Below are 7,989 nucleotides of genomic sequence, written 5' to 3'. Positions count from 1 at the left end.
CTTTTGGCCAGAGTGGTGTCACATAGCTTCCTCCAGACTGGAGATAGACACCAAGTTGGAGAGGGGGCCAGCTCTGCTCCGCCTTATGGGTCAGCGGAGTCCCCTGCGTGAGCTGATGCCATAAACTCCTGATCAGGCCTGATAGAGTCATCCTCCGACGAGATTCTTCCTGGATGCCTCTCCATGGCTTGTGTCCAAGCGGAAAGCTGGCAACAGCCGCTCACTCTTCCTTCTTCGCTGAGCCTGCTTTTCCATATTGGAAGAAGATGAAATGCACATTTCAGAATGTAAGTTTTTCCTGCAGGACACTATCCCCAATGGTGGAGTGATGGAGAAAAATATTAGATGAAGTCAGGGGATAACTGAGTAACATACTGTTTTATAAACTCATGGAATGAAATGAAGGCGTTTTTTCCACTGGTAGGGTTATTTATTATGTCCTAGCTGGCCAGATCTCAGGGTTGAAGAGGCTTTGGTTCCTGAGCGATAGAAATAGCCCCAACCAATTTTCTCCATTGCCTCTCTTTCAAAAACACAGAGCTCAGTCATGGGCCCAATGCAGGGCTCTCCTGCTCATTGGGACCGAGGCCCAAGTCCCATCACCTTGGGATGATGGCAGATAAGAGGTGAGGCTGTCGCCACCTGTCACTGTGCTGTGAGGATTTTCCCGTGGCCCATCCCTTGGTGGAAATGAATGACCCTGGAAATATCCCATGAAAAACTCTGGTGGGATTTCAATTATAATTTTACTAAGTTATATATCAAATTATGGAAACGCGGCACCTTTATGATACAAAATTTTTCCTTCCGTGAACATGGTGCTTCTTTCCACTTATTCCGTTTCTCTTTTATATCTTTCAACAAAAAATTGTATTTCTATGTAAAGACCTCACACATCTTATGTTAGATCCATTCCTAGATAAATTTTAGCTTTTTATTGCTATTGTGATGGTATCATTAAAAATATCTACATTTTCTAATTGTTGTTGGTAAGTAGAAAATATCTGTGTGTGTTGATAGCGATTGACTGAAGCCTTATCAGTTCTATAGATTGTCAGTTGTTTTGGATTTGCTGTGTAAACGATCCTAACAAATAATGCAGTATTAGCTTCTCCTTTTTGATCCTGATATATTTTATTTCTTTTTTGTTTTCTTGCAGTGCTAACCAGCATTCTGAGGTCATCCTGAAGACAATGATTTGTCTAGGATTTCAGGGTGTAAGTTCATAAGTGAGATTAGTCTACAATTTTCCTTTCAGTCGCAGTTCTCTGGCCCTAAACTACAAGGGCTGGCACCTAAGAAGCCAGGAATACCTTTCATTTATGACTAGGGAAGGCCATAAACACGAAGGTTATTGTCTTTAGAAAAAAAGGAGATGGTCAATAATAGAGAAGCAGGGGGCCCTCCCTCAGGTAGGCCACAGTTGCCAAGAATTATTTAAGAAAGGACTGGGCTAGGGGATCCACTTCCCAGTGAGGGGGGAGCCTTGTCTGCCACAGAATTCTCCTGTGCCCCCACCTGCCAAAGTCCAGGCACACCGGTGTGCAGCTGGGTTTAATGGCCAGTCATGCATGCTATGGGCAGAAGACCCAGGCAAGACCACAGAAGCCAACACAGAGGTTCAATCTACAAAATCGTGATTTCCCTTCATTTTCTCACTCGATGTTCAGTGTGGTTTTAAAGCTGGGTGAATTATCTAAGGCCAAAGATCAAGGTTTCTTGAAATTATCTTAATTTTTTCCTGATAATAAAACATACAAACAGCGTTTAAAAACTGCAATAAAAATTAAGCAAATAATAGTAATCTAAAATTTCATCACCCTCAGATCGGCACCCTTTACATTCTGGTGTGTATCTCTCCCAGACTTATTTCTATCCATGACCAAGATTAGAAGCTGGATCCGGATCAGAATCAAGGTCTCCTTGTGCCTTCTAAGAATATTTGTTTTTATTTATTATGATATATTTCAAGTATATGATAAGTATAGAAAAAGGTAGTACAAAAATTCATGATCCAAAGCCCATGTATAAGAAAAGTTAGCATTTCTATATTTACTTTGGATACCTTTTGTTTTAATAAACACAATGTTGCAAATTTTTGACACCCCCCCCCCAATCTCTTTCTTCTCCCCTGGAGATAACCAATTTCCTGAAGTTGAGAGTTTCTTTCCCATGTGTGTTTTATATTCTTTTAAGGTATATTTGCATGCTTGAATTAACAAAGGTATCATTTTTGTGTTTTTTAAAGATCCGTATGAATTACATCAATATGTATATCTCTTTCAGCTTTCTTTATAGCACTCACCATTATAGTTCGGCATTTATTCATGCTGATATATCTATATTATTTTAGTTATTGTATGGTATGCCATTAAATGAGTATATCAGAATTCATTTACCCATTCCCTTCTTGATAGACTTGGAGGTTGTTCCAATGTTTTGCTCTTCCAAGTTACCAGGAATCAATTTGTTCTCACCTTATGAACATCTGTGAGAACTTCTAGAAGTGGAATTCTGACACTGTACTATAGGCCTATTTCCAGCTTTATTAGATATGACCATTTTGCCCTCTAAAATAGTTGTACATTCTGAAGTGGTTGTAGGTACTAGCCAGCCAGAGCCACATATGCTACTTGGATTTGGGTTGGCGTGAGTCTGACTACAACTTGTGTTGTCCCATCTGTCTTGGGGCCAGGAGGCCGGGGGTGCTTCCACGGCTGCCATGGATCAGGGGCCTACTTGCAGGCCTGAAGTGACAATGCTCGCTTTACAGTGTTCGTAAAGGCAGCCGCGGAGGTCCCCTTCATTGCCGTGTGTATGCCCATTGCGGTGGGCCTTTCTTACCCCTCCCAGCCAGAGGCCCATTTCCGCGTCCTTGGATCTGAGTCTCGTGACTTCTCTGACCAAGAAAATGTGTAGGAGTAACCCAGTGTGACTTCTGAGCCTCAGCCTCTTGTCCCCCCTTTTGGAATATGTTGCTGTCATGTCAGGAAGCCCAGGCTGTCCTCCTCAAAGGTGAACAATCGTGTGAAGAGAGACGCCCTGCCCTTACCGGACAGCAAACACCGGCCATGTGAGCATGGCCATCTTGGACGATTCAGTCCCAAGGGAGTCCCAGGTAGGCCAGCAGATGACTGCAGCTGTGTGCATCCCCCTTGGCAAGACCAACAGAACCCTTCCTCTGAGCCCAGCCCAAATGGCCTGTGAACCAAAGAAGCGGCTGTTGGTTTAAGTTCTTGAGTTTTAGGGGGTGGGTCCCCCAGCCATAGAGAACAGATGCAGAGTCTCTCCCACACCACGCTGCGTATTTCTTGCCTCGGCTCCTGCGGCAGGGCTTTCCTATCACCACAGAGATGCAAGACACTAAGAGAGACACTTGATGCCCAAACAGACACGATCCTGAAATGGCAACTGGCAAACCGGGACCCGTGGGAGATGGGAGTCAGACACCAAATCCTTCTCCCTTCTTCCCCTGGGAAGGACCGTTTGAGGATGGGTGGTGTCGTGTGGTCTCTCTGAGACAACCCGAAGGCCTCAGCATTCAGTTCTGCACGGAGCCATGGCCAGCTGGGCAATGCACATCTTTGTATTTGCTCTGTCTCTTGCCCTGACTCTTCTCTTCTGCTCCCCTGGAATTCCATTCTGCAATCAAGCCTTTGCCTATAGGCTTTCACTCAGCCTCTGTGTGCTAGGAATGTGGGCAGAGACAGTTCCAAGAGTGGCCCGAGGAAGCAGCCCTTTAGAGTGGGATCTGGGAGATGAATTGCCCACCTGTCTGAAGGCAAAGGGCCCGCACTGCCAGGGGAAAGTGGGCTGGTAAAAGCCCTGCTGTGCCTCGGGACACTGAGACTTTCACTGGCAGTGAAATAGAGGTGGAAGATGAGGCACCGACGAGACCCGTGCCAAGATGAGGAATAACCCCGTGATTTCCAAATTGCTCCATGTTAGAATTACGTGCGAAGTTTAAAATAACCCCATGCTTAGGTCCCACCCCATACCCATGAAATGAAACAGTCTATGGGTGGAAGCCAGGTGTCAGTATTTTTGGATAATCAGCAGGTGATTCTTATATGCTGCGAAACTTAGGAACCGCTGGGATATGCACTTGCCGTGGCTTTGGATTGGTAGAAGGAGGTGATCAGAAGGGCCGTGCTAGTGCTGGCTGCTAGCGATGGCATTGCGAAGCGTGATGAAAGAGTGTGGAGGACAGCTTACTGCCAACCCACGGCATGCCGGGAAGACCAGAGAACCTCTGGGGTGGCCCGTAACTTCTATGTCCTGTATCTATGGGACAAACTGTGCTGAAAATCAGGCCTGAGGTCTGATAAGAATAGTAGCAGAGCTTCCAAGTATAATGAATCTGTAACCTTGGGTCTCCCACGTCAAATTTATAGCCCTAAAAGTGAAAAAGAGTGGGACCCTGAGACTTGGGATAGGGATACTGATTGCAAACATCTAAGAATCTTCATGATCAATTCTCCTTAACTCTCCAGGCCAACAGCAACTTTCCTTAACTCTTCATGACCAATTCTCCTTAAATCTATGTCTCTTACTTGACATAGAAAAACAGCTTCCCAGGTGTCTGGAGTCAATGTAAAGACATCCTCCAAAGCCTCACGAGATGGTATGTGTACTCTTCAAGGTCTGCACCCTAATCTCCACCCCAATCCCTACTGTCTCCAGGTCAATAGCCAGACTCAGGTCTCAGCATGAAATGAGGAAATACAGTCCCTGCTTGGGGCCAGGGGAGTGCTTACACACCAAGGTTTGCAGGGCCTGACTCAGTCTGTGGGCGGAAACAGTACCTGCTCGTGTGAAGTAAGTCTCGAGTGGGTGGACCAAGGAAAAGGGATTGCAGGCTAGACAAGGAAGACTTGATTGCCATTGGTCTGTGTCTCTGGATTCAATATTCCAGCAAGGATGTTCATCTTAATATTTTGACCAAAAGTTAGATACAACAATGGTTTACGGTAAAGGATGGGACAAATCCACTGCTGCACTGTGTGTGTGTGTGTGTGTGTGTGTGTGTGTGAGAGAGAGAGAGAGAGAGAGAGAACATGCGTGCTCTGCCGAGAAGGTGCTTTATCTTTGACTTCCTTCAGGTAGGCCAGGTGGCCAAAAAAAAAAAGAGAGTCTCTGTCCATTTTTGTGCTTGACATCTCAGCAACTTTTTCTAGACTTATAGCCTAAGTCCCCAAAAGAAGTAAAAATGGTCCATCTGGTCTGAGGCTTGGACTGTGAGAGGTGGACATGGCCTAAGACACAGGCCCAATCATGAGACCAGACCACCCGGCCTTGGGTCCTTGTGGAGACACCAAAGCTTTCACAGAGAGATTGGGTGAGGAGGGCTCCTGCCAGCCCAGCAGGTGGTCTGGTTTGCCCCAGGAATGTGCCTTGAGCCTTTCTGCCATGTGCCCATAGAGCAGAGGTGTTTGAGAAATCAGCGAGATGTTTGTTGTTCGTGGAGCACCCAGGGCCGAACCTGGCTCAGAAGAAGGGCCGGTTGGTTGCCTTTTTCTTGCCTGTATTCAAGCCAGAGTTACACAACCACTTTCCCAGGCCCTGAGTTTCTTAAGGCCCTGCCCAGAAGTTTCCTCCAAGCTTCCATTGCACACTGTTGGTCCAGTGAAAACCCCCAGCTGGGAACTGGCTCATGTCAAGAAACCTGCCTGTTAGAGGGGACACCGCCCAGCTGCATAATCAAACATTAGGAGCCCTAATGAGAAATTGCTGCTTGGAATTACATCCAAAGCCCCAACTAGCTCTGCAAGTCATAAATCATATTATGTTCTCTGAGAACAGTGGGTCATGAGGACCTCCAGGCCCCCCCTCCCCCACACTGGCTGTTTCAAACAGCAGTCAACAGTGAGCAACGAGAAAAGAAGGCAACAACCTGTCAGGTTCAAAAACTCCCTGCCCCAGGGGGGAGGAATTCTGTGTCAGAAAAAAGGGGACAGAACCGTGGTGTGTTTGGTCTTAGCCCTTCCCAAAGCCCAGGCCTCTTGCTGGCCCCCTCACCAGACAGAGGCACACTGGGGATTCGTGGAGCTTTTACCGAGTGCCCCCTAAAGTGTCTAATTTTAATGAAGAAATCTTTCATCTGCCATTCTGTTTCCAGGGGACAAGTTTGGAAGGAATTTTCACTAGTCACTAAGGCCCCTGGAAGTGTGTTTACTGGTGGAAAATGTAAGACTGACAGACATGCACAGAGATGTTCTCACTGGGGTAGGGGTAGAGGAGGCTAGAGGAGGAAATAAAACCCCAAGGGGAAAAAAATGCTTCAATAGCCAAGTGTGGGAAGGATGCAGAGGTGCAACCAAAAGGGGAAAGTGACTGGAAATGTCTAAAGAATAATTCAGCCAGAAAACACAAAGTCCCTCCTGGGAGGAATGATATGCATCTCTAAGACACGCTGGGGCCTGGCGGATGCCTGGGAACGGGTGGGAGAGAAAGGGCCGGAAGAGAAAAGGCGGGAAGCACAATGGCCAGTCACCCACCGGAAGGAGGTAGGGACGCTGGGCGCAGGCGCACAACACACACCTCCCAGGAAGGTCTTCAAATCCGTCCGCTCTGAGCTTTCTGAGGCAAAAGGGGGGGAAAAGCAGCAAACAACACAAAACAACTGAACTCTGAAGTGGAGCCTTGTGGGGATGGACTAGCAGGGCTGCTGGGTTGCATATCCCAGAGCGGAGGGGTGGTGCTCGGATGCAGTCGACCGGCCATGGAGGCGGTGCGGCAGGAAAGTGGCCGCTGCAGGTCCTCCTGCCTCCCAGACGTCTCTCCCCGCAGCACCTCTGGCGCTGTGTTGTGCACGGAGGGAAGAGCTTCCCCCGCCCCCCTTCCTGAGGGGCTCCCGCAGCGCTTCTCGACCGCTGCGTGACACACTCCCCACACCGCCGCCTCCCCTTCCCCATGGGACTCGGCGGCGCCATCTTGGCAGGACGTCCAGGCCGAGGCCCGCGTGTTTAGCACCGCTCAGCTCTTCTGTGAAGAAGTGGGATGGGTGGATTGTGTGAACTCGAACTGAGGACGTTGGGCCAAGGAGGCTGTGGGTGATTTACACACAGCAGGAGCCAAGGGATGGGCTGCAGGGCTGCTCCAAGTGCCCTGCACTGAGGTGCCAAGCGAGAGCCCCGGGAGTTTAATGGAAGCGGTTTTGTTGAGAGGAGGCTGCTCTCTTGGATCACGAAATCACTGGAAAGCCTCCTTCAAGGCTGAGGAGCCGACAGACCTGGGGATGGCGGTGACTTAGCAAAGCTTTTCCAAGCCCGTGAATGTATTCTTGGTGGACACTCGAGTGGGTTTCCTGCAGCTTCGGATGAACAAAGAAACCGTTTCCCACCTCTCTCTCCTTCACAGTCCACTCAGGCACCAAAGGATGAGGGAGAAGGGAGGCGGCTGGCTAACACGACTGAAATATTTGGGATCAAAACAGCAGCCCGAATTGCACACAAATGGCATTTTCAGAGTGCTTCTGTTTACCTGGTTTCTGCTAACAAGAAACTACTTGTCGATGCAAAATGTGAAGGATGTGATCTTCAGCCTGGAGACAAAGAAACTGTAATTTGCAGCTTTTGCTAAGAGTGATAGCCTTATTAAGTAATGGGATTCGCTGATTAACTGCTGCTAACAAAACATCATTGCCAAACCTGTTCGTCTTAAAACGGCAACGGAGCTACCGTTTGGAGCCACTGCTCACCTCCCAATCCCAGGGGATTTTACAGAAATATTTCTCATTTAAATAGACTTTGCCTTTCAATGTTTTTTATTGCTCCCACTAACAGGTTAGCAATAAGTTAGGAGCCACTCCTAGAGGAATATCGAATCAACCTTGGTGAAGAGTTCAAGGAGAAAAGCAATTCTGCTTTAAAAATGATTTTTTTATGAAAGGGGTAATGGGAAAATGTGCAAGTTCATTGAGCACTAAAATGAATGGAAGTTCTTAGTCAGAGATCAGAAGGCAAGATCCGTCCATGCTCCATGTGTGTG

The sequence above is a fragment of the Martes martes genome, assembly GCF_963455335.1.
Source record: "Martes martes genome assembly, chromosome: 6".
In the NCBI taxonomy this organism is placed as follows: Eukaryota; Metazoa; Chordata; class Mammalia; order Carnivora; family Mustelidae; genus Martes; species Martes martes.
This window is presented reverse-complemented; position numbering follows the sequence as displayed.